This window comes from Furipterus horrens, unplaced genomic scaffold (genome assembly GCF_987537825.1).
Source record: "Furipterus horrens unplaced genomic scaffold, mFurHor1.1.pri manual_scaffold_5, whole genome shotgun sequence".
Taxonomy (NCBI): Eukaryota; Metazoa; Chordata; class Mammalia; order Chiroptera; family Furipteridae; genus Furipterus; species Furipterus horrens.
In genome coordinates this window covers 36636114-36664111 of record NW_028327175.1, presented here as the reverse complement: position 1 = coordinate 36664111, position 27998 = coordinate 36636114, and the positions used below count along the sequence as shown (strand labels likewise).

Below are 27998 nucleotides of genomic sequence, written 5' to 3'. Positions count from 1 at the left end.
GAAGCCCGAGGTCAGTCTGCTGCTTAGCTACATGTTAACGCAGAGACTGTACAGAAGCCGTGAAAGCTTCTAACTCAAAAGACGTGCTGGATGGCTGCTGGTCATTGTCTTGGGTGATTGTCTTCAAAGTTGTTTGGGAGTTGCAGTCTTCCAATAGAAATTTCTGGACAATAATACATGTGAAATGACTTAAACGCCTTAAGTATTCTAGGCCCTGTCTGCTGACAAATGGAGATTTGAACATGAGAGTTCAAGGGGATTTTAATGGAATTTTTTTTAAAGGAATGAGAAACAAGGAGTTCTATGTGTTGAGAATTCAATGACAATATTACCTTAACAGTTTGATTTCCATTTCAGACAAGATAATCCACGTTAACTTTGAGTAAAGGGGACAACAGTTTTAACACCCTGGCTTCCTCAGAAGTTTCAGTTCTCACATAGTCACCGTAGGCAACAGCACTGTCAAATAAACAAAGGTTTAATTAAATACAAAAAAACATTTAGACTGAGCAGAAATATTCTTCCCTGGCTAGTCACAAATCGGACAATTCAAAGAACAAATCTCGGGGGAATTGCTGATGGATTACTTTTTCTGTTCCCTGTGTGCTGCTATGTTTTTCTTTTTGGTGTCAAATCTCAAGTTGGATTCAGTCAATTATCTACAACAAACAAAAAGTGCATAAATGTCTCTTCTGTTACTGTTGTTTATATTTCATCACTAAACAAAGCAAGTTTCCCTTCCCAGCTTCTTCCTTTGGGAGCATATAAAACTGACATGATTTGAATATTGTGAAGGTTCTGTTGTCACTTGGAAAGTATAATGATTGATTTAGTTATTTAAAAGTTTATTACAAGGATTTTTTTTTTCATTGCTAATGTTACACTTGCTATTAAATCTGTTGAAGGAACACACTATCTGCTGAGGATTTGAAGGGATTTGTTATTGAGTAAAGTGTGTCAGGTGTCTGAGTGTGTGGCGTTGGGGTTATGTATATGTCGATTCCATTTTCTTGTTTTTGCTTTTTTGTTTTTGTCACCTCTTTTGACTTCTAAATGTTTTTCATAGATCCTTTCATAACTGCACATTTGGAAATGTGGTATAACAGTGGTTGGTATAAGTAACATTTTAAAATGTAATGGGAAATATTAAAAATATTGCCAAAAAAAAAAAAAAAAAGTCCCTGGGCCATGGGGGTTCTGTCAACTCTTTATGTCATTCTCTCCCCCAACAATTCCACATGGTACATTTTGGTACATTCTGATATGGTCTAGGTTCCAAGGGCCGGAGGAGCTGGATGATAACCTATCTTCCCAATTTGTTCTCTGAGCAGAGCTATTTCCTTTAAGATAGGAAAGACATCAAATCGTTCTCATGAAAAGCCTTTTTTCTCCTTCCAGCTTTAGCCCCCTTATTCCTGTTTCTGTGGGTGGGTGAGAAGGGTGCACATCTGAAAAGGTAGCTCTAAAACTGTTCCGGAAAACGCTGTCTTTTCCTCCACAAATGATCATTTTGGTTTCAAGTTCATTTCGGGTATGTTAAGCCTTCCTCTACTCATACTTAATAACAAACGATCCTACAAAAGATTGGAATGAAAAATGATAAAATAACATTGAAGCATACCTAGTTGCCCCAGTGACTTAATGCATATAATCTGATTCAGCATAACTCCTACTAAAAATAAAAAGATGAGAATTACCTGAGGTTTCTGCTGCTGTCTTTGCCTTTCGGTTTCCAGGGGTAGCTCAGTCCTTTACTGCTGGCTCGATTGGGATTGCCCAGCCAGGAAAGGTCTTGCTCCAGGTGTAGTTGCATTTTCTCAGGTCACCTGTCCTGCCCTCAGACAATGAAGCTGTGATTTTTCTCTGGCCTTATGAGGGAAAGTGATTCCAGATAAGAAGATTATTGTGTGCACTATCTCATTTTTGTTGTTCTAGTGCAGCCCTTTCAGCTTTCCAGAGCCAGTTAGACTTGTTATGAGGAGCTAGATGATTGGCTGGATCCGGGGCTGAGTTTCATAAATTATAGCCCAGCGTACGAGAAGCACAAGTCCTATAGTTGCCGTAGCCCAGAGGCCTGCCAGTTCCTGCTTTAACGCATATGTAGTCGTAATTGAGTTCTAACATGGCCTTGGATGTTTCTGTCCTAAATAGCTGACATTGCATCTTCAAGACTGTGTGAGTAATCCTGACTTTTTTTTTTTTGAACTCAGTAAATTAATTACATACCCCGAGAGGGAGTGATTGTAATTAGAAAATACTGAATTAGCAGATGATTCATTTTCAAGGTGCTGTTTTTTATGTATCAAGTTCTATGCAATTTATCTTAAAGCTTCTTAGACTTGGCAGGGTTACTACAGCTTTTTGCCATGAATCACAATCAAGCTGCATTTTGAAGGAGGCTGTTCAGTGTATTTGTAGCCCTGTGCACTTTATGGGGTGGGTTAGGTGATAAAGGTCCAACATGAGCAGATTAAAACAGGCTGTTGGTGTCAAAGCAATGGCTGAGAGAGCACTTGAGTCAGATGAGTTTCAGGTTTTCTACCCCCACCATTGAATACCGGGACAGAGCAGCAAATGAACCTTTTTGGGGACAGGTACACAGCAGTTAAAGCGCAAAAAAAAAAAAAAAAAAAAGAGAGAAATATAAAATGATGACAACAATACTTCACTTACATCTGAAGCTGAACTAGGAAGGCTATAGCGCTTAGATAACTAGATAATTTTTACATATATAAAAATGTTTCTTAGTGGTTAACACAGTAGGGAGCTAAATGAGAAACCACTAGCTTGTTTTCAAAAGCTTTATAAGAAGTATATTAAACACACACAGACACAACCATAACAAAAGAAAGTATGTGGATTGGAATTTGTGGTTGTACGAATCAAATGATCCCAGGGAAGCCGTTGTTAGGTTTGTGTAATTGTTGGGGGTGAGTTCTGTTGCTAACAAGTTTTAAAATAAAGCTGGAGCTTGTTGAAACGAGAAACTAGAAAACATCAGCATTTTATTACCTTCTATAGCGTGTACTGTGTGATAAATACTGAGTATGACTGGTTAGTGTAAGCAGTTCACTTTTTACTTTAAAATCATCATTGATTTCTCCTACTATCATTAAAAATAGGACTTTTGAAAAACAGGGCTTTTGCCTATGAAGTTAATGCTTAAAAATAATTTTTCTTTCTCTCAAATAATTTTTATACTTTATTTATTTTTTTTACTATGGCACAAAGCTAGGTAATTGCTTATAACTTGGAGTTTGTTTTCCAGTTTGATTTTTTCCTAACTTTTTTTCTTTAGACTCATAGATACAAATGTAATTATTAGTGTTATGTATAAACCTCATGCATAAATTGTTTGAACATTTTTTCTAAAATCATGGATTCCTATGGCAAATACAAGCTTCTAATAGCTACAGTAATTACATGCCAATTCCTATAAAAATATTATTTATATATTCAAGAGCAGTTTCTTTTTTTTTTTTGCACCTATTAAATAATACGATTTTGCTAGTAGGAGAGAAATATTACTTGTGGTTTTGCAAAATTTTATGTTTAGATTATACTGAAAATGCAAAGTTTTGTTGCTAAAAAAATAAAAATATGACCCCCTCATAGCTCACACCTGTGGAAGAAGGTTATAAAAGGAAAGAAAAATAACATAGAATTATGTATCAACCAAATGTATGTAAATTAGTTTTAAAGAAAAGTAATTCTAATATATTCTTTGAGGAAATACATTTGCTTTCTGAAGAATCAGGATGAGTCCTTTATTGAGGTAGAAAAGTGAGCTCATTTGTTGAGTTTCCATAGCCGTAGACACTAATAGTCACAGTTGATTTACCCGTTGTTCTACATTCCTAACTGTGTTAGTGGAAGGAAGTGGTGCATCTGCAAAAGGAATAGAGTCTCATCCCTGAAGGTGGTTCAAGGCACATGTAGAGTGAGAAGTGGTGGGGGTGGAAGCTGCTTTATCTGAACTAGCTTCTGACTTCTGACCAGGCTCCTCTTCTTGTACAATTTGTGTATTTTTCTTGATTTGGAAATTACCTTCCCTTGCAACTTTTCCTGTCTTCATTCTTTATATTAACTTACTTGTGCTCTTATTGCGATGAATCAAATAAGAATGACAACATTTTCTTAGCAAACATTAATAAGCTACCCATAGATTTCAGAAGGTGTTTAGAACCAGGTGTGCAGGGCTCAGGGAAATTCTGGTGGGTGGATACTAGGAATATTAGCATCTAGCATTGCTACTTACTTCCTCCGACCTTTATCTTGTTAGTTCTCACTGGCATGCCAGGGTCATATATCTTCCTTGTGAATGGGCAGGATATTAAAAAAGCAAGAACAGGGGAGTGCCAGGTGCCCAGTGGACAGGGAGCTGGGGGGAAACGCGCTGTGGGAGAAGGAAATACCTTCAAAACAACTGGTCTTTCTTTTCTCTACTTCCCTTTATTTTGTAAAGCCATTTTGTCTGACTGTGGAAGGTCTTTGCAGATAAGGTTCTGTAAAACTATGCATATATGCCTTAGACAGATGGGTTTGACATAAGATGTATCCAAAAAGGAATGTATTACATCATGAACTTGCAAAGTGTTCATGAATACACATTGGCATTTGGAAACTATTAACACTACCTACTAAAGCAATGACATAAAGCCAAATTGAAAAAAAATATTATTTCTTGATTGAATTACATTTTCCAGTGTTTTATTTGGTGACTTTTGCTTTTGGAAAAACTTACTCTTCACTAAGACATTTTTTCCAGCATTATATATAGTATACTAATCTTATTGCTTAATCTCGCCCCCCAATTTAATTATTTCTAGTTAGCATTTTCAAAAGAGTTGCTGCCTTACCTTAAGCATGTTTTAAAGAAAACAGAGCAAAACAAATGAAACAAACCCCCATACCCCCACACAACACCACAGAGAACTAAATGCTTCACATTTTTTATTCCTCCCTTTTTGGGAGCTTGGCATTACCGGTTGGTGGTGGAGGAGCTTTCATTTAATTTAGAAATAGTTAATTATTCTATTTTAATTATACAATGTATGCAGGTGATATAAGTTCCTATTAGTCACTAGACAAAATTGTGTCCCTTCAATTTCCAATTTCAAGAAGCAGAATGGCTTAGTGAATTAATCTTGTTTAGTGAGATTATGCTTAGGCTGTTATATTTTTCTAAGCCTTGGTCTCTATGTCTATAAAATGAAAATAATGATATGTCTTGATATTTTACTGTATTAGTGAATATCAGCAGCATATTGAAAAAGTGCTTGTGAAAGAACATTTTAATTTTTTGTACATTTTAATGTACAACTATATACTGTTATTCCTATAGAAGCTCATAGCACTACTTAGCTTCCTTTACTTCTAAATGCATATTCTCAGTAATGGAGCAATACTTTTTGAAGCAAAGTAAGTCTTCACTGTTTGGTCTTGAAAAGTTACAAAGGCTGTTAGAGCCTCAGTCCTTATCTGTCTATTACTTAAGTCTTAAAAATACCAGCGGGGTTACTATGGCAAGTAAATGTGGTATCGTATGTGAAACATTTAGTAAACTTCTAAGTGCTATGTAAATGTTACTTCTGACAACTATTTTCAGCATATTAATAAAAGTATAAGTGATCAATTTTAAAATAAAAATATCAGACCCATTTCTTATTGATTAGTTTGATTAGCCTTCTAAGCTGTGTCTGCCTCCCTCAGACAGGATGGATTTTCTCATTGGTTAAGCTTCGGTTGTGACTTTTACTCCATTTAGATAGCGCGCTAAGCCGGGGGTCAGGTGAGCATTCCTTCACAGTCTACTACATTTAGAGCTGTGAATGATGACGTTTTAGAGCTAGTTTTCTCACAGGAAAAAGTGACTTCAAAAACTCAGACTGACAGATATCCTCAGACTTTTAAAAAATTCTTTTAATAGTTTATTTTTTATTACATTTTTTCCATTACCATTTATCCCCCTTGTGTCCTCTTCTTAGATGTTTTTATTCCTGTCCCGGCTCTATTGAATATCACTAATGAAATAATCATGTGGGTTTTAAGGTGATGCTTATTCCTACGGCTTTTCATTTGAGAAATAAAACGAATGGTCAAAATGACGTTATGAATGATTCAGAAAGTCAGCAGTCGTGAAGCCCCAATTTTTAACTGGTTCTTCTTTTGAAGAGCATCATGCTTTTTTGGAATGTTGGTCACAGCTGTGTCCTGCATTTCAGTTGCTTGAAGGCCCTGTTGTTAATAATTTGGTTATTTATGAATAGTTAATATTGGTTAGTTGAAAGAAGTTCTAGCACGTATAGCACTTCTTTTTCTTTTTAAATGAAATAATACAAGAGGAATGCACAATAAGCAAAACAATATAACCGAAATGGATCCTCTCCTACCCAGCCATTCATGAGGGACCTTTCTAGAAATAAAGGAGTTTTATTTGTAATACAGCTTGAATACTGACATCTAGGACCATTGTCCTGACTTTTTTTGTGCTTTTGGTAATTAGATAAGAGCACTCTTCAGTAATCGAAAATTGTAATGAAAGAATGTTTTTTTACTTCATTTTTCCCCCAAGCTTTATTGAGATATAAAATACATATTACATTGTATAAGTGTAAGGTGTACAACATGCTGATTTAATTCACTTACACATTACAAAATATTGACACCATACTGTTATCTAACACCTGTGTCATATCATTGCATAATATCTATTTCTCTTTTTGTGCTGAGAACATTTATGATTTGCTTTCTTAGTAACTTTCAAGTATAAAATACATTACATTAACTATAATCACCATTCTCTACATTAGGTTGCTATAACTTATTCATATTATAACTGAAATATTTTACTCTTTGACCAACATCTCTCCTTTTCCCTCCTTTTCTCTCAATCTCCCACCCCGACAACCACCATTGTACACTCTATTTTTATGAATTCAGCTTTTTTAGATTCCACATATAAGTGAGATTGTACAATGTTTTTTTCTCTGTGTGACTTATTTCACTTAGCATAATGCCATCGAGGTTCATCCATGTCATCACAAACGGCAGGATTTCCTTCTTTTTTATGTCTGAATAATATCCCACTGTGTGTGTGTGTGTGTGTGTGTGTGTGTGTGTGTATGCATGACATTTTCTTTATCCATTTATCTATGGATGGACACTTAGGTTGTTTCCATGTTGTGACTACTGTGAAAAATACTGCAATAAACATGGGGTACAGATATATTTCATCAAGATAGTGATTTCATTTTCTTCAAATACATACCCAGAGGTGTGATGTTTAGATAATATGTAGTTCTATTTTGAATTTTTTTAGGAAGCTCTATTTTGTTTTCCATAGTGGCTGTGGCAATTTCCTCAAGTGGATATTCTTGATGGGTATATTCCTCTCGTTCAAGTGGTGTTCTTGTCATCACCTCATTGCCACCAATTCCTAGCGTCTGTGCTTTGGCAAAGGGGAAAACACATAGAGGATTGCTCACATTCTTTGGACCAAGTTTGGTCACATGGCCCCAACATAGTTGAAAGGAGGCTGGGGCAAATAGTCCTATTTGTGTCTGGGAAATAGAAAGTTGGTTTGGTGACTAACCAGCCAATTTATACCATTCCTTTTTTCTTTTCTTTTTATTCCTTTTCTCTTCCCTTCTTTCCCTTTCCTTCACTTCTTCCTTTTTCTTTCTGTTCTCTAATATGTCTACATAGAATCTAGGCCTTATAACGACTAAATAAAAGTTAAATTAAAAAAAATTATAATCTTTGCCATCTAGAAAAAATTAGGACTATGATTTTACTTGTAAGTTCTTATCCTACATGTCAATAATTTCAAAGACTCTTAAAATATAAGTGAAAATTACAATGATAGAGGTTATTATTGACTTAATATTGATGTCCTATAGCAAAGTAAGTGGTAATGGGATGTTTTTCTCTCTCCATCTAGCCCATTCTCTTCTATGTCAGGCATTTGCATCCCTTGCTTCGTAGATTTAGAAAAAGATGGGGAAAAAATGAAAAACTGACAACAAAGATAAAATGACTATTCAAAACTTATCTGCCCCTCCTAGTTACTCCTTGAGTATTTTATAAGTTTTGCAGTGAATGCTAACTTATTATTGGGGTAACTGCTGTGAAGGGCATGCATAGCTTTTGGGGAACTGTTTCTTGCATGGAGTTGAGCAAAAAGTGGAACTAATAAAGCTTGGTTCATAGCCCCTCTATTTTCTGTGAAATTCCAGAGATTAGCAAAAATATTCATATCATGAGTAAAAAATAACACAGAAGTTTACTCAGTAACAAAAAATATTTTTCAGATCATTGCTATTTAAAAAATCTCTCCACACACTTTTAATAAAACTTCATAAAATATATCATTCTGGATATATTAGGGTCAAATATTTTTTTGGCTGATAGGCAAATAGTAACCTCAGTTATTTTAACAACCAGATTACTTTCCTTCCATACAAGCCATATTAACAATTAAGCTATTGAAGAAACAAAGAAAACAAATAAAATTTTGTTTTAATTTTCATATCCTGGCCTAAGAAATAGAAGCACTAACGCATTTCATATTCTTACATTTATCTGACTGAACTAGGAGTGTCTAAAAAGAATCTTCCCATTATTTTATTTATTTCCCTGGCTATTCTGAAAACAATTTTAAATGCAACCCTGAAAAGAATAAAATCTCTGTAATCTAACTTCCAAACTGTCCTTTTATTTTGGTGCAACTGAACAAAGATAATAGACACTTACAGTCTTTAATTCGAGGCACTGAAAAACACTGACTTGTCTCAATCATTAGATTCTGAAGATTATATTATGTTTAGTAGAGATTATACATATATCATTATCACGTTTATTGTTTTTGCAATAAAGCATCCCACCTATGTGTTTAGAGGAATGCCTTGGTATAGTGCAGGATTTGAAAAAAGCTGTTGTCTGGGGCTAGAGGGGCTGGATTCAGATCTCAGCTCTGCCATTTAGTAGCTGTGTTATTCTGGGCAAAGATATTTAATCTCCCTGTATCTCAATTTTCTTATCTGGAAAATGGGATAATAATAGTACCTACCTGGTTAGGTTGTTGTGAACATTAAATAAATTAATATACATAAAACATGAAATGATGCATAACTCAATATAAGTGCCATTCTAAAGGTATGTCTTCCTTTATTATTATCTAAAGAATTGATTGTTTCATAAAATATATATTCTAGATAACTGAAGTTTATTCAGTCAGTTTCAAAGCTCCTAGTAGCCAATTTTCAAGGGTCTTTCTAAAGTGCATCCTACATGTCTCTTCTATCTTAAGGAGATTAAATAGAATCTTTTTTTTTTTTTTCCTTTGGTGATTCAGAGTCATGAAAATCCAGAATCATCATTATGTCCATCAAAAATGGAACTTTGCTATAAGTCAGTGCTACTGAGTCAGGAGCTATTGAAATGATTATGATGACATTAAGGGGTTTGTTTAGGGAGAGTGTTTGCCCCCTAATTAACTAGCCCAGACTGCTCTGTTGTTACAATCCTCTGGCCGTCCTCTGAAGGCTTTGGCCTTCCCTATACTGGCCCCTGCTAGCATCCTAGCTTTTAATTGAAATCCCTGCTTCACTTTTGCTATAGGGTGTAAACAAGAAAATAGCCCAGTTAAAAAAAATTGTGCATAAAATGAGAGAATAGGCATCCAATCAGGGTGTCAGTTCTCCTCTAAGAGTACACAAAAACATGAGTACATTTTTTTCCTTCTTGGTCAAGGTTATGTTTTAGAACAGGGACTAACAAACTACTGCCAGTGGCCCAAATATGTTTGTGTAAATAAAGTTTTATTGAGAAAAGCCACACTCATTTGTTTACATGTTGTCTATTGTTGCTGTCACACTACAAGGACAGAATTGAGTAGTTGCTGCAGAGACCATCTGGTTTGCAAAGCCTAAAGTATTTGCTCTCTGACCTTTTATGGAAAAAGTTTGCCAAACCCTGTTCTAGAGCTTTAAACTTGGGTAGAGTCTGAAATAAATGAGATGTTGCTATTGTAGCCCGTTAACCTGCATATTCAATTGTCTGTAGCTCTGCCTCTGCTAAATATATTTTGGAGAAACAAGAATTTCCTGTAGTAGCTTATGTTGGACGAAGAAAAACAGCTCACAATAGCACATTTAGAACATAAAAGGAGGTGAAAATGTGATTGTCAAGCAAAGTTATGTGGGAATCCTCACTTTGGCATTTGTTGCTCTGCTGTTATCAGTACATAATGTGATGTATAATTATGTAGCTTTCTGTTGTGTTCTTAGAATGTTCTAGAAATGCTACCAGTTAGGAGCTGGTTTGTAATGTAAATGTAAATGCCTCTTTTGCTCATATATACCTATCAGTTCTTTCCCTTTCTTCTTACACATATATTTGTTCTTTATCTTTTCTGTGAAAAAAATTATTTTCAGTTGTCCAACATTGTATTATTCAGAAACACAGCATATAGAAGAGGACTCTGAATTTGGGTTTGAATCCTGATTTAGTCACGTTACAGAAGAGAAGCCTCAGGGAAGTTACATTGTCACCCTCAGCCTGAGTTTCCCTGACTGTAAAAGAGAGACAAGTATCCTAGCTCTGATCACCGCACGCTGTAGGCTGAATTTGTGTCCCCTCCCAAATTCATATATTGAAATCCTGATGTTCATTATTATGGTATTAGGAAGTAGATCCTTTGAGAGATGATTAGGTCATGAGGACAGAGCCTTAATGGGGTTAGCTCGTCAAAAAAGAGACCCTACAGGACCCCCTAACCCCTTCTACCATTTGAAGATACAGTGAGAAGTCTACAAATCAGAAGAGGGGGCTTTCACCCAATTATGCTGGCACTGTAATCTCAGACTTCCATTCTCCAGAACTGTGGGAAATACATTTCTGTTATTTTTAAGCCATACAGTTTATGGCATTTTTTTTATAGCAGTTCCAATGACCTAAGACATGACATATGGAAGAGCAAGTAGACTATGCGTAGAAGAGGACTTCAACAAGTGCATATCATTATTTGTGTTCTTTTTTTTTTTTAAATAATTGTTTGTTTATTTATTTTTAGAGAGAGGGGAAAGGTGAAAGAGAGGGAGAGAAACATCATTGTGTGGTTGCCCCTCACTCATGCCCCCAACTGGGGACCTGATGTGCAACCTAGTCATGTGCCCTGACTGGGAATCAAACCAGCGACACTTGGCTCACAGGCTGACGCTCAATCCACTGAGCCACAGCAGCTGGGGCCATTCTTGTGTTCTTAATAATGTTCTCTGTTTGGCCTAGCTTCTTATACAAAGAGGTACATGTTTACGGAACAGAATACAAAAAGGATTCTGCATGAACTAAAATTGTTGCCTGGCCCTGGTATAAGGCTGTGAGTGTGAAGGAGACGGGGTGTGAAAGCCTCTTCAAACTATACATGGATCCCTCAGGTGTCTGCTTTGTTATTCACTTCTCTCATGTGAGAGCTTACACTTTAGTGCAGACCTCTGGGAGATACATGTTTGCAAAGAAAAAAGAAAGAAGGGTAACCTTGAAAGAGGAAGAAGATAGTGCTTATGTCAGTACAAAAGTCTGGATAGAAGCAAATTGTTGGTTTATTTTAGCTACAGGTCTTTAAGTGAATTTGGTCTTTGGACAGGAAGGTGGTTAATTTTTTTCAAGATGAAAGAAGGAATAGTTTTCTTTAATGAAAATAGTCTCTTAGTGCTGTGGAAATGAGAGGTTCTCTGTGATGAGGCTGGGTAGAATTACTGAAAAATGAAGGGAAAATATGTGGTTCTATTTTGTTTTTATTGGAACCCACAAAGAAAACCAACAGTCTACTGGGTCTAAGATATTTATATTTATAAAAGATCACCCCACTTTTATAATTTCAGAGATGCTAATAGTTTATTTTCGAATTGCAATTGCATTGACCATATTTTCACATAATCTTGTTGTTTTCAAATGATTGAAAAAACTTTAACCTAAAGAGTAAGACCTCGTCTGCTGAGGTGGCTTGTCATTTTAATTCTTTTGACTTTCAGAGAAAATGTTTTAAAATTGTGATCTTGAATTTGAATTTAGGGAGACCCACAACTTTACTGTTAATCTCTTGGTTATTATCCAAGTTATATTAGTTAGCACTTACTGTGTAACAAACTACTCCAAAACATAGTGCCTTAAAATAACAACTATTTCTTATTTTCATGTGTCTACTGGTTAGCCAGGGGGGTTCAGAATCTAAGCCAGATTCTGGAGATTTTAGCTATTCTTACTCATGCATTGGTGGTTAGCTGTCAAACTCCCCCACATGTCTCTCACCTCTGTTCTCATTCCTCCAGCAGATGAGTCCAGACATGCTCTCATGGTTGGGGTCCAAAAATAGACAAGCTCACTGGTACAAGAGGGTAGGTGGCAACACACATGTGATTTTCAAAGCTCTATTTGTGTTACATTTGCTAGTATCCCACTGACCAAAGCAAGTCATGGTGGAGCTCAGGGTTAGAGTGAAGGAATACAAAGTTATGCATCAAAAGATAATAAGTACAGGGAAGCCACGAATTGGGGTCTCAAACTACTAGCTGACATTTCATACTTTTCCCTCTATCTTAGTAGCCTCTGTTTTGGCAGCTTACTGTTCAACAGCAGGTCTACAGACTGGGCTGAAAAAAACACCACCACCACCCGGTTCTGCCCAGTCACTTTTTAGCACTTGTTTTTAAAAGCTTTATTTTTTCCTTTTCTTTCTCTTGTTTTTTAAATTGTTGTTCAATTACTATTGTCCCAATTTTATCACCATTGCTCTCCCCGTCCTGCCCCCCACCCCGTTGTCCATGTCCATGGGTCCTTTATACTTGTTCCTTGACTAGACCCTTCCCCTTCTTTCCACCATTATCCCCTCCCCCCTCTCTTTTGGTCGCTGTCAGTTTGTTCTTTATTTCCATATATTTGGTTCTATTTTCCTCATTTGTTTGTTTTGTTCATTAGGTTCCCGTTATAGGTGAGATCATATGGTATTTGTCTTTTGCCTCCAGGCTTATTTCACTAAGCGTAATACTCTTCAGTTCCATCCATGTTGTTGTAAAAGGTAGGAGTGCCTTCTTTCTTTCTGCTGCGTAGTATTTCACTGGGTAAATATACCACAGTTTTTGATCCACTCATCCACTGATGGACACTTCCAGCATTTGGCTACTGTAAATAGTGCTGCTATTAACATAGGTGTGCATAAGTTCTTCTGAATTGATGTTTCAGGATTCTTAAGGTGTAATCCCAGTAGTTGGATCATTTGAGGAAATTCCATAATGTTTTCCACAGTGGCTGCACAGTCTGCATTCCCACCAACAGTGCAGTAGGGTTCCCTTTTCTCCACATCCTCACCAGCACTTGTTGTTTGTTGATTTGTTAATGATGGCCATTCTGATCAGTATGAAGTGGTATCTCATTGTGGTTTTAATCTGCATCTCTGATGGGTAGTGATGTTTAACATCCTTTCATATGCCTATGGGCTCTCTGCCATGTCCTCCTTGGAGAAGTGTCTGTTCAGGTCCTTTGCCCATTTTTAAATTGCATTGTTTGTTTTCCTGGTGTTGAGAGTAATATGAGTTCTTTACATATTTTGGAGATCAATCCCTTGTCTGAGGTATCATTGGCAAATATGTTTTCCCATAGTGTTGGTTCCCTTTTCATTTTGTTGATGTTTTCTTTAACTGAGCAGAAGCTTTTTAATTTGATGTAGCCCCATTTATTTATTCTCTCCTTTATATCCCTTGCCCTAGGAGATATATCAGCAAAAATATTGATGCGCTAAATCTTTATTTACTTATACATGATGCCCCGCTTTTTAACCAAATTAAGTAACACACATTCTTGTATAAGAAAGCAATTCTCTTTCAGTTCTATTCATAGTCACCTATGAGTGCTGTTCTGTTTCCAGGTAATTGTGTATTTGGGGGGCCAATACTTCAGCAGCATTTTGTGCACTTTGGTGGGTGGGTTTGTGCATCTTTACTCTTGCTTTCACATGTTCTTTGCTTTTTTTTCTCCTAAACTCCAGGATTTTATTTCTATTATCCACTCTACAAGTCCTGGAGGAACTTCACACTGAACATGCTTCAAAGAATGCTCATTTTCCAACATTTTTACATCCACTCATACCTTCAGTCAACAAATATTTGTTGTGTGTCTTCCATACTATTTTAGGCATTAGTAATACAGTAGTGTACAATAAAGACAAAATACAGTGTACGATACATTGTATATAGGCATTGTATATAAGCTCCTGGAGCTTACAGTCTAATGGGGCTCAGCAGACAGTAAACAAATACATGAATAGCTCATTTTAATGATTGGTACTTATAGGTGTTATGGAGAAAATAAAGCAAAGGGAGCTGACAGTGGTGGAGGAGTGAGCTGGTGTTCAGGGAAGGCCTCCTAAGTGAGGGAGTGAGCCAGGATGATCTGGGAAGCATGCTGTAAGCAGATGCAAAGGCTGCCTGATTATTTAATATGGCTACAATTATATATCCACTGGGAAGAGTGTTGGGAAATGTGCTGGGAAGACAAGCAGGGGCCAGAACATGTAGGGCTTTTGTAGAGTACAGACAAGTGTTTGGATTTATTCTAAGTGAGGTAGGAATTCATTGGTGGATTCAGGGCAAGTGGATGACATGATCTGATCTTAAGGGTGGAAGCTGGGAGATTATGACAGTTGTGTTGAAGAGAGAGGCTGAGGGGCTGTCTTAAGAGAGCAGCAGGAGAGACTGAGAGGATGGCAGACTCGGGAGCTCTCCCAAGTGTGTTTCATTTAAATAAACCAAGTTTAGATACTGAGATCAGCTCTGCAGATTTGAGCATATGGAGAAGTTTTTCCCAAAGGAGAGCCACCATACTTCCAGTAATATCTGAGTTAATTTTAGGTGCTATGTCATGTGAATTGACCTTTAAAATTTTAATAATTACTTATAAATTTAATATGTATTAGGCAAGATATAAAACTTAAATATAAAACCCATGATCCTATAGTTATTGCTTTAAGTGAGGATAAAGTATTGAACATACTACAGAGTTGAATGCAGAAAAAGCAAAAATTAAATATCATGAGGGTTGTATCTGAATGACTAGATTTAGGACGTGGTGACAGGATTATTTGTAAGGTTTAGTTCTGAGGGATATATAAATGATAACTCTCATTTTAGGGTAGTGTGTAATCATAATTATATATTAGCACTTAGTGATTATTTGTGAATATGAGGCTATATACTAGGTACTTTATAGTTGATATTTCACCCAATTCTTACTGCAGCCTATGTAATGTAGGTGGTCAAGTTTTGATAGTCTCATTTAAAATATGAGGAAAGTGAAGTTCATAGGGAATAAATAATTTGTTCTAGGAAATCTCTTGAGTCTTCAGATATTGCAAGATTACAAATGTAATCTGTAGTTCTGATAAATTCTCTATCAAGAGGGACTTAGACTGTTTGGTATACTGATGTATCCTCAGCTCCTAGAATAGTTTCTGTTATATGCTAGACATTCAGTCAATATTTACTGAATGAATGGAAGAAAAAAAATGGGTCTTTTATTTAGCTCCAACTCAAGAGTGGTTAAAGTTCATGTTCCTCACGATAGGATGACCATTAGGAAGTAGTTACCTGGAGTTTTAATGGAAACATGATCTTTGGGGACTGTAAGGTGACTTCCTGTGCCCTATAAATGCAGGTTTCCCAGTGTCCCATCCTTGGCTTTATGTTTTTTTTTCTTATTCTCTTTTAAGAATCTTATCCACTTTTCCTGCTATAACTAAGTGTGTAACTCTCAACTCTCAGATTTTGGTCCTGAACTCCAGTCATAGAACAAATAAACCCACTAACAAACTTGGAGCCAATTTAGGGCAAGTCACTTAACCTCCCTTGAGACTCAGTGTCTGTCAATAAGAAGAAGAGATTAAAGCTGGATCTGAGCCCTGATCTGGCCAAAATCCATGTGCCCCAGAGGAAGGAGGGTGACATTAGGAGAAAGATGACTTGAAAGGCAAATGAAATTCAATTTCCATTCCTCTTGAGTACCCTTATTTTGTCTTTTACCTAGAACTTTCTAAGTAAGGAGTTAAATGCAGTTATGTGCAGTATTACAATGACTTGGTAAACATCAGACTGCATATGTGATGGTGGTCTCATAATAATATTTTAATGGAGCTGAAAAATTCCTATTGCCTAGTGATGGGGCAGCCATCATGACATCATAATGCAACACATGACTCACATGTTTGTGGAGATGTTGCTATAAACAAATCTGTGCTGTCAGGTATGAAACAATATAGCATTTACAAGTACAGTAGTAGGCATCTAGGTTCGTGTAAGTGTACTTACTCTGCAATGTTTGCAGAACTAAATCGCCTAACGACACACTTCTGAGAACATATGCCTGTTAAGTGGCACATGACGGTAATCCTTTTAGGTAAGACTTATTTATTTATTTTTACTTTTTCAATTAAAGTTGACCTTCAGTATTATTTACATTAGCTTCAGGTGTACAGTAATAGAGGTTAGACATTTATATAGTATACAAAGTGATCCTCTCAATAAGCCTAGTACCTTGCTGGCATCATGTGTAGTTATTACAGTATTATTGACTACTCTATTTCCTATGCTCTACTGCACATCCCGTTGAAAAGTCTCATTTTTTCCCTTAAAAAATTAAAAGGTAAAGCATTGAAAGCAAAGCCATCCAAGCACTTAGATTCTTGGGTGTGGCTCTCACATGCTTCGAGGGAACCCTTCCCCAGCTGCCTCCCCTCCACCTTTTTCTCTGGTGGGAGACTGAGGGTCAGCAGTGGTCAGAGCATGCTGGGATGTCTGTGTGAGGCAGGGAGATGGACTGAATTGACTGGATAAAGGGACTCCTGGAAAGGGGCAGGAGTTCCCTAAAGGAACATTGTTATAGAGTAAGGCAAGCCTGGGGAGGATGTTACTGAGTGCAGTAACATCATATTTCTGTAATGACATAGAAAAAATAAATAAAAGGCCTTTATTATTTTTCATAAAGAGAAAGATCAAGAATCCTAAAATCTTGAATTTTATTTTTAAAATATTTAAAATTCTTTTATGAATCTGCATTTGTTTTAATTTACGTATTAACTTATTTATTATTGAGTAAAATAAACAGCTCAAAAGTATTTGTTATGCTTTTTCCTGATTGGACCCTATTATTTAGGGATGAAGATGGGGATGTATATCCTTGTTTAAAATGTCTGGGAAAAACACAAAAAAGAGAAAGCAGAACCAACTGGAGAGATCAATGAAGTGACAGGATTAATTCAACAGAAGGCAAATGTGTAGGAAAGATTTGAGTTGATACCTAGAAAGGGGGATATCCAGATGTCAGATCTTGAAGCTAAGACAGTTGTAAGTGGTAATGGGGCCTAAAGTGTGATCAAGCAATCCACTGAGTGATTGAGATGAAGTGGTAGAGGCTGCCTTTCCATCTTGTTGAGTTGTTCCTGACTTAGAACTCAAATACAAAATTTCTCTCTTGTGGTGCACAGAAGAAAAATTAATGTTTAAAAGGAAGCTTGCGTAAAATGTTAAGCCAGACATTTATTTTTAAACAATGTCTTGAAGTCAGAGAGAGATGAATAGAGCCAATTTAAATCTCCTTAGGGAGCCTTTGGTATCTGCCTCTTGCCTTAAAGTCTCCATTAAAAGTGGAAGCAAGAACAACTATATAACTGAAATATCAGTTGTGACACTTATTTTTGAATGAATTCATTTTTTAAGTCGTTGTTAGGAGACATCTGATTTCCTTTGCCGGAGAGTGTCTTTGTTTTGAACAACAAGCAGATGATTTGTGGAATTAGTGGCTATTTCAGGAGAGCAGGTAGGTTGTCCTTTGTGCCTGTTTTGTTCCTATGTTTCAAAATAAGGTTGCAGGCAAATAAGGTTGCACTCAAACTAGAAGAGGGACCTTGGCAATTTCGGGTAACACAGAAAAGGAAGCGATATGGTGCCTCGAGTTTTGAAATAATTAATTATAATCTCTGGTGTTGATAACTGCCATTGGTGTAGAGTTTCAATATTTCCCACCTCCTTTTTTTAAGTTCAAAAAACATATGCGTAATACATTTTTATAGTAGAAAGTTAAGTAACTGGAACAAATTCTGGACCATCCCAAACTGGCCAATGGACATGTCTCTGTGTGCATTCTTCCAGACTTTGTTTCAAGCTATTTCATGACAAATTTATACTTACACACATGGCATATCTTCTGTTTTATTGTTATGCTTCATGGCAGGTGAGCATTTGTCCTCACTTTTAAATCTTAAGAAAATTATCTAAAGCTTAGTGAAAAGAACAAGAAAGCAAGAGAAATGAGGCATAAGTGAATCAAATATATTGAGTAGTTCTTCAGCTTAGCATGCATCCAGGAAGTACATGGATTCATTTTCCACATTTTGGGTATGGTTGTTTTATTTTTAACTTTTATAGCTCTATACCCTCCAAAGCCATATCAGCATGATGATGGGTGGGGACCTGGGAACCCATGCTTAGCATTGACTTGCTTCCTTGTGCCATTTTGAGATTTTCATCTCTCAGGATCAGATGGTTCTCTTGTAAAGGCTCCATTTCCAAAATCTGTGGGAGCATCCCTGGAGACAGGCAGTGGCTGCTCGCAGGGGTAGGGGCAACGCTGAACCTTTGAACTGTGCCAGGGAAGCAGAATTCTTTTTACCTTCTCTGCTCTAAAAACAGCAGGCCTGTGTGTGGGTTTGCCTGTGGTGAAACAGCCAGACTGATGACTGAATTCCTGTGGTCAGCCTTTCCACTCACAAGAAGGTATTTCTACCTGATAGCATTTCTCCAGTTTTACTTATAAACTTAGGCTTATTTTTTATTACATTAGGCTATTTTGTAAAACACAAAAGTTAAGGTGATTGATTACCATAATTTCCTCTCATCCCTATTCTGGATGAATCAAAATATAAGGCAAGCAGCATTTCTTATCCTTTGAAAACATGTAGTTCATTTCCACAAATAAAAAACTTACAGAGCTTCCTCGAGGTGTTGTTGTGTTCTACTAAAAGGGTTGGTCTTCCATTCATTGAGAATCGTTAATTTAACAGAAAACTCAGAGATCACAGAGTAGATGTGTGTGGGGTGGGGGAGAGCAGGGAGAGAAGGGAAAGAAATGGGTTAACATTTCATTGAAAGGAACAGTTTTATTATTGAACCAGGAACTAAAGTCCATCAATAAAATATGGACCATTCTAAAGTTTTCATAAACTTGCTGCATGTGTCTACTTTTATTTCTGAATAAAGCTCAAATAGTTTCTCACAAAAGGGAATAAATACAGAAACCTTCCTGGACATGTTGACATTGGCACTTGGTTGGAGCTTGGCCATGGCAGGAAAGGACGGCTGTCACCATGGCACCTGTGCCAGGGTGTTGGGCAGAGCATCTTAACTTCTCTTTAGGAAGACCCCATCAGGGGAGCAAGCTGGGAAAAACAGCGTGAAGGCGTGGCTGCCTTCTGGTCGGACATCATCCTCTGTTCTTGCTGAGCTTCTCCAGGGGTTAGAATGTTTTACTTTCATAGTCATCTGGATTATTTACTAAGTGTAAAAAAGTCCCAGCTTCCCCCCATCCCCCAACTGCTGATTCAGTCTCCGTGGGGTGCTGCTTGGGAATCTGTATGTTAGGGCAGCTTTAGGGGTAATTGTGATGTATAGTCATGTTTAAGATCTGCTTGTGTAAATTATGGTACACAGTGGGACAAACTGACTGGAAGCACTGTAGGGAGAAAGTCTGTGTATGTCTGTGTGTGGGGTGCAGCAGCTGTGAGATGAAATCAGGCTACTGGGATTTGCCAAGAAGCAGCAAGAGAGACACATTAGCTAGGTGCCAAGGATGTGGCCTTAGGTCTTACCAGAAACTCCCTCCTCTAGGGTGTGAGCTTCTGGAAAACACTGGCTGTTTCTGATTAAATCCTACGTTCCCAGACCTGGCGCAGGGTTGGCTCCAGAAAAGGCCATCACAATATTTTCTTTTAAAATTCTGTTTACTATCTAGCTTTGATTTTCTACCTTGTTCAGGAATACTAGTATCCGACTTTCTTTAGTGTGTTTGCAAATGTCCAGCAGTTCTCTGATTTCTTTGTCGTCCTTTTTTTCCCCCTATTCCTTTTATTAGGATGCCAATCAACAATTTAATAGAAAGAGCCTCCTTTGCAGATAAACAACAGAAGCTGAAACTGTAAATAATGCTTTCTATCATAAATCCATGATAAGAATAGAGTTTTATTTACTTCTTGGGTGCACCCGTGTCTCATGTCCCACCTCATGTCTCATGAGGGGGACAAAAGAGTCTGATGGGAAAGAAGAATGCTGGATGCCAATGGATGGCAATTATTTATAGAACTTGAGGCTCAGTATCACTGAGGAATCTTTATAAGGGAAGCCACTACCTGCAAGTTGATATACTTGAGATGACTTTATATCCCAGTTTTCAGGGTGGTCTTGGCTTTACCAGCTGAGCTGGAATGACATTTGGTTAGGGTCCCTTTCACACTCAGTGATAAGTTACACGGTCACCCTGAGTATAGGAGAGAGAGGGTTCCTGGTGTCACTGACTAGCACTCATTTCAGTCTGTAATTCATCCCATTCCAGACCCACCCTAATATTTGTGGGCCCATGACAAGAGGCCCTTCCTGCCTTCTCGTCCTGTCCTGGATCCACTATGCAACTGGAGGAGCTTTGTGGGAATGTGTGTGGATAAGCCAGTCTGCTCATTCAAACTCTACCCACACCCACTGCCCAACAGCTGCCCAGGGCCACCCCTCAGTTCCAGGGGACGCCTGGTTGGAGGAGGGAAGAAGCGGATTGCTCTGAAATACAAGCCCCATCTTGGGGTTACCTGGCCTGCCTCTGCTTCTAACACACCCTTTAGCATCCCAGGAAAGCAGGCTCATGATACATTTCTGAAGTATTTGGGATAACTTTAGGCAGAATAACACTTGATTACCTGACTGAGGTCCAAGGATATTCTTCATCTGGCCTGATAGAAATCCCTTGTCCTACTCTCAGGCTGGCTTGTCCTTAAATGCCATGTATTTATAACAACTTAATTTTTCAGGTTGAAACAAAAACTTGAACTATATGGTTTAATTTTTTTAAAGTCAGAAGAAGGGAAGGAACCTCTCCCCAGTAAGTTTCATTAATGGAAATTTGGTGAATGTTTTCTTTGCTTGTTGATATGTTCCACCAGGTGTGTAGATGTGAAGATAGGAAAACTGTTTGCTCAGCCATTCCCACTGTGGTTTTGCTTATTTGAAGATCAGTCAAATGGAAATATTTTCCTTTCTTATGTGATTACAGAATCAAATCTTTTATAATTTCAGATAATTCCTCTGCATCTATTTGTGGAACTTCTTGAGTAATTAATTATTAAACTCAATGAACAATTTTTCTGTTTTTCTACATATCTCACCAGGACTGCACTAGCTCACAGGGCAGTATTTTCCTAGACTAGGAGCACTTTCCTCTTGGTGGAAAATAAGGTGATTGTATATAGTACAGAGGTTGTGTCCCACTCAATACTGGAGGTCGATTTCATAAAGAGCATGCATGTGGTTGTGTAAAGTAGCAGCTCTGTTCATGCATGGTTAGCCAGGAATTTCTCCCAACTGCGTACTCCCCAACAGGCCCAGTTTTCCTCCTCTTTCATAACTTATGAAGAAGATGAGTGTTTGAAAAGAGGGGGTGAAAATCATGTTATTTTATACACGTCCCTTCATTTTTGAAGGCATACATTCTCCTCAGAATAGTAATGTAGATGTGGGGAAACAGAAGCTACTAAGGACATGTAGCGGATGTTTCTATTATCAATTATTTTGGCCAACAATTACACCAAAAATATGTTTCCAAGCTCCTGCTCTATCCTTGTAGCTATGTTAATTAACTTTCATGGGGTCTGAACAGCTATGGGTTTTGGATTTTAACAGATGGTTCAGTATGTGATTTACCCAGAATCAATAGTGTAAAGCATGCTTTGAATAACCTTGTGCTATTGTCCATTTGTAACCAGTAAAAGCTGTACCAAGTCACGCTGCTTTGGGTACTTAATTGTCCAGTAGAGAACTGTTCTTTTTTTTTTTTTTTGTATCTAAGCTTTAAAGAAGCTAGTCTGCCTTTATTTGACCATAACTATGGACTCAGCTGAGCATGAATTGTTATTCAGATTCTGCTTGCTACACTTTGACTTTCAGTGGTGGTAAAAAGAGGAGGGGCACGTGTGGCTTGTGGAATCAGTATCAGACGGCCTGGTGAGCGGTGTATGTGCTTATTCATTATCTTTGTGTGCTGCTTATTACCACTTCTCTTCTTTGATTATTTGAAGCTTCCATTCTTAATAATTTAATTTATCACTACCAATTCCAGCCTCTTATGGCAGCCTGAAAACCAGGCTTGATAAAATCCAGATATATTTTAATTTTCTTTTATCAAACCTAAGAGAGAATTTCTTAGAGACTGTGCTGATTTGTGTTTCTTGAAAAAAAAAAAAAAAAAACTCACCGTGGGAATTTTGATGTATAATGAAGCCCAGGGAGGAATGGGCTTCATTCCAAAATGTTGCATATAGATAGAATTTAAGCAAGCAAACAAAACATACATCCTTAACTATTTTCCAAAATACTAGAAGAGATATAATTTGAAAATAAAAACTACCCAATAGCAGTGAATGGTTCATAGCTCTAACGGTTCTCACAAGTGCTTAGTGAAGATTCTGACACATGTTAGGTGCTTAAGAACGTGTTTGTTAACAGAATAAGTGAATGAATCTGATCTTGCTCTGAGAAATTCCAAAGCAGAAAACACCTGGCATGAATGCTCATATCAACCACACATATGGAGCACTGCTGTGTTGCACGCTCTCCCACATATGCACATGTGGTTTGATTTGGTCTTTGCTGAGACAAATCCATATTTTATAGACGACACCAAGGCTCAAAGAAGAGTTGAATAACTTCCTAAGCACTAGGACTGGAATTGAAATGTGTACCTTCTGACTCCAAATCTAGGGTTCTAGGGTTTCAAGGATTACCCACCTTTTTAAGGTCACAGGTCAGAGCAATATGTTCATAGCAGCATAATTTATGCCAGCCAAGATCTGGAAATAGCCCACGTGTCCATCAGCAGATTAATGGATAAAAAAGATATGGTACATTTACACAATGGAATACAACTCAGATGTAAAAAAGGAGATCTTACTCTTTGTGACAACATGGTTGGACCTGGAGATTATTATGCTAAGTGAAATAAGCCAGTCAGAGAAAGACAAGTACCATATGATCTCACTCGTATGTGGAAACTAATGAACAAAATAGACTGACGAACTAGAGAAGACCAGAGGCACGGATACATGGAACAGACTGACCAAAGAAGACAGACACATGGACACAGACAACAATGTGGTGAAGGCCGGAGCGGGGAAGGGGCTAGGTGGACGGAGGCAGAGGGGGAAAAATGAGGGACCTCAGGAATAGTGTCAACCATAAAGAAATAAAATAAAAACAGCTGGAAAAACTGAAGTGGAATTGCTCTGCTCCTCCTTAAATAGAGAAGACTAAAGCTAACTTTTGAATACCTTGATACATTAATAAAAATATAACTTAGAAGATAAAGACTCATATAATGCAATAGAAATCTTTCTAAGGACCAAATTCTTGGGATTAGGAAAATGAGGGAGCAGAGAAGGAAGAAAATGTGCCTAAATTCTCCCAAGCTATTTCTTTTGCACTTCAAGCCAAGTCTTCTGTCTCTTACTTGAAATTTCAGGAAAGCTTATGGCAGATGAGACTTTTAAAAGAGTCTTAGAAATCGGGAGGGGAAGGGCCTTGTAATTCCATTTGCATCCTTGGATCTCTTTGCATCCTTGTGTTAGTTTGTAATGTTATTAAGACTTTTAAAATTTTACATAGATCCTTTCTCTTCAACTGAACTGCGAACCTGTTAGGACAAGTTTCATCTCTCTCCTATTGCTTCTTTGTTCCGTATTCATATGAAGAGGCTTCTCAGCAGGGCAGGCAGTTGCCTGCATGATATATTTGATGTATTCCAAGAAGCTTCAGTGCTCCCATTGGCCTGATCCCATGTTTGTAATATATACACCTTCTTTTGGAGTCATTTCTATATATTAAGGAATGATGTGTTCTCAAGGCCTCAGTTATCATGTTAATTAACTTGAACAATGACTCATTCAACAGGTAACACTCACAAACCCATTGGTACATGGTAGGTAGTTTATTTCATGGCACAGATAACTTAATTACTAAAATTCTTTGGCACACCAAAAATATATTTTTTGCCTATCTGGCAAAAAAAAAAAAAAAAAAAAAAAGGTATAATTTTGAATGATTTACAAAAAAAAAAAAAAAAAGTACTTATCCTCTTTGCTACAAAGTGACTTTTAAAAAAATCAGGTGCCTATACTTGTATATAAGAATTTCTGGCACCAAGAATTAACCAGTCAGACACAACCTTATTATGTGACATGACCAACAAGATGCAACTATATTATATGACCTGTATATTTATGGTTCAAGACAGCACATTCATACCAGTCAGCTGTTGTTGTGTTGGCTGTTGGCGTTTTTTTACTTGACATTCTAAGCAAAAAGAGGTCAATGTCCCTGATTAAATAGGTATTGCATGTTTTAAAAATTCTTGGGGCATACTGGTTAAAAATCACTGTTCTATTATTCAGATAACACCCTGAAAATATGAGGAAAAAATTGTTTGATGGTAGAAAGGGGGAAAGTGGGTCTTCTTGTGTTCCCATGGAAACAGCTCAGGCATGTCAGGCTGAGGTATTAAAGAAGGGAGAATAAGAGGAAAGTTCACCATTAAATTTAGCTTCTTGCCTTGAATTAGCCTTGACCCACCATACTCTGTAGACTGAGTTAGTAAGGAGAAATCGAGACAAAGACTGCTCTCTGCTTTGTTACTGGCTAACAGCTCACAAAGCTTCGCTTTGTGCTAACCTGTTCTTTAGCAGTATGTATGTTTTACCTAGGGTTTTCTTGCTGAAGGAAATGCATCTTCTTGTGCTAACTGTGGACTCCATGGTGTTCAAATAAAAATTATTTGACCACCTGAGCTGAAGTAATTTTAGCACCTAGGTTAGTTATTTTCACTATATAGAGTACAACCAATTCTATCCAGTCTGGCTGCTAGGAGTATGAGGTACATCTAATTAGATTTTCTGGCTAACCCAGATTAAGTCAGGAATATATCAACAGTGGTAACATCCTTGACCTTGGCCAAGAGGATATCTTTCCCCAGATCTCTTCCTTTAAAGGGCCCCACTCTGGCCCTTCTCCAGCTGTGTTTGTCCAATGAGGAGAAGCTTTTGCAGGGCCAAGGGGACATTGTTCCTCCAAAGCACCTTCACCCTCACTTCTAACCCACTCAGGGCCTTATTATCCCCTGCCTAAATGATCCCAAAATTATTTTCAGGGCCCCTATCGATCTTCGTTGGAGTTCAAATCTTTCAAGGGTGAACTGCACCACTTGTGTGTGAGCACTTCTAGGACCCGAGTGGGGGGCTGGCTGGGTGTGAATCTTGGATGTGCAGCTAGAGTGTCCTGCTGAGTGTGTGCAGGGCTTCTGACTGTAGAATAGAACTGAAGCTGGGAAAGAGAAGGGGAGTGGGGTTACTGCCTGGGGGCTTCTGGCTCCACAGATTTTATTAATGGGCTGAACTTCAAACTCTCTAGTGGAAAACCATTTGAAACAGTCAATTCATCTTGACTGCATCACACTTCTTAGAGAAACTAGGCTTTAATTGACCATGAAGGTCCTTGCATGCCTTTCTGGTCTGCACATGGAACAACGGGGGTTAATGCACTGTGGTTATTAAAGATGTAAGAACTAGGAGTGACTATCATCTAGAGACTGTTCTCTAGGGAGATGCTACTGATGGTGGTGGTGATCGCTGTTTTTATTTCATGAACAGTGAAATCTTTTTGTGTAAATTTGTCTCTGTCCTTGAATACTGAACTGTGTGTATGTATTTTTAAGTTGTTGAGTTCTGGTTACTTAAATTTTTACAGCTTGTTTGGAGTCTTATACTTATATTGACATATTTTATCCTTTTGTCCTCTCTCCATTATAATATATGGTCTTTGAGCCCAGGAGGATGATTTATATGTCACTTTAAAATATAGTCTTTCTTTCTCTGCCCTCTCTTCTTCTCTCTGAGTTATATTTATGCCTACTATCTCCCAGGCCCTGCGCTAGGATTTCTCTTATGCTTATTTTTAATGATAATATATGATTTAAGAAAATGTCATCATCTAGTATTTAGTAAATCCATAATAGAAAATAACTTTGTTCCTTTACAAATATTTAAAGTTATCATTTCAATAACCAAATATTTTGCCTTTGTTTTCTTTCTTGAGAGAAGCAAATGACTGTAGGTATTTGTTACCATAGAAAAAAATGCAAGTAAAATGTTTCAAGTTGTATGCTCTGTAATGAGAGTTGCATACTGTCATTTAGACCTCTTCTTTAGTTAACTGTATATACGTTTGTTGTGTCTTCTCTCTTCCTTTAAATACTTGGCCCTGCTTCCTACTCTTATTCCCTCATGTCTTGATTTTTGCCACTCTTTCCTCATTATTCTTTCTTTGTCTCTCTCCTCCCCTTCCACTCTTTCTCTGACAAACACCTCTCTGCCTGCTGCTTTCTTGCTTACATTCTCTCCTCACATACGTGCCCTTTGTCTCTGTCTAGGTTTATATCCACCAGGGGAAGGGCTGACCGTCTTTTAATATAAGAAATGGCATCCAGTTGTGGGGGTCCAATTCAAAGAGCTAGAGAGTCATTTGGTTTCAGGGTTGTCAGAACCTTTGAAGTTGATCATCTAGCAGGGTCTCCCTCATTTTGTGCCTGAGAACACAGGTCCAGTGAATTCGAAAACTGACCCAAGGCTAAACAATGAACAGATTCCATATATCTTATTTTCCAGTCCAGTCTTTTACTTAAAATCACTCCTGAATTAATTAAGTGAAGACAAATAAGTCACCATCAGCTATAGATTTACTTATGTGTTCTCCCATGGTGCCAAGGAAGGAAAACAAAGGGTCGGGACATGAACACAAAAGAACATATGAGGTGCCCTGATAAGTTACTTCCTCAAAAGGTCACTGAACTATAATTTAGAAATTGCCAGTAGGAGCTATGGACAAACAAGTTCAGACAAGTTACTGTGGAGAAGAGTGTATTTAAGTTAGAGGGCAGGAGAAATACATTTGTCAACATGTGCGGAGATAGAGGCACTATAGACCTTACAATTGGGAAAGATATAAAGGAGTTGTTTTTTTTTCCTTGATTTTTTAATTTTGTGACGAAATGAACAACAGACCTAAATATTTTAATGCATAAATTAAAATCAGTACATGTAATTTACTTAGGTTAATATAAATTTAAAGCTCACCAGCAGTAATCATGTTCCCAAAGATCTTCATTTTATCATTATTTACAGCTAACAAGACATTTATGATCTCTTTTTGGTTGTCTCTTGTGGAACATTGTTGTCAGTGCTTTACCGACTTGAAATCCTTATGTGCATGCAAATCTAATTACGAAAATGAGTATGTCAATAATGTTTCCTAAGAGTATATTCTCTCTTTGTGACATAAATTAGATATCCATTCACATCTATGGAATAATTCCCAGTTTTGCAATTAAATAATCTCATATGCACAAGCAAACATGCCAGTCTCTTTTTAGTCTAGGAGAATTCACTCAGCTTTCTACTTGAACAAAGAAGCTATGCTTTAAAGTAGATGTATTATTTTCTCAAAACTGGATTATAAAGAGCTGGTTTGAGCTGCAATCAGATGGATGATTAAACAGCAAAGGTAAGAGGCTTCTGACTGGGTATGTTTACAGTGTTAATTGAAAAACTAAATTGTAATTTTTCCTAAGGGTAATTTGACCAACACACACAT

General features: G+C 37.3%; 2 long non-coding RNA genes across 2 annotated transcripts in view; one reads left to right on the top strand and one right to left on the bottom strand.

Annotated features, from left to right (window-relative positions):
* LOC150008392 (uncharacterized) overlaps positions 1 to 27998 on the top strand; it is a 326304-nt gene that overhangs the window by 22853 nt on the left and 275453 nt on the right. The gene's annotated exons all lie outside the window — the stretch shown is intronic.
* LOC150008394 (uncharacterized) lies at positions 250 to 2341 on the bottom strand. The gene is made up of 2 exons (XR_016511113.1): positions 1698 to 2341; positions 250 to 459 (listed from the first exon to the last, which is right to left on the bottom strand). It is a non-coding gene; the product is annotated as an uncharacterized LOC150008394 (long non-coding RNA).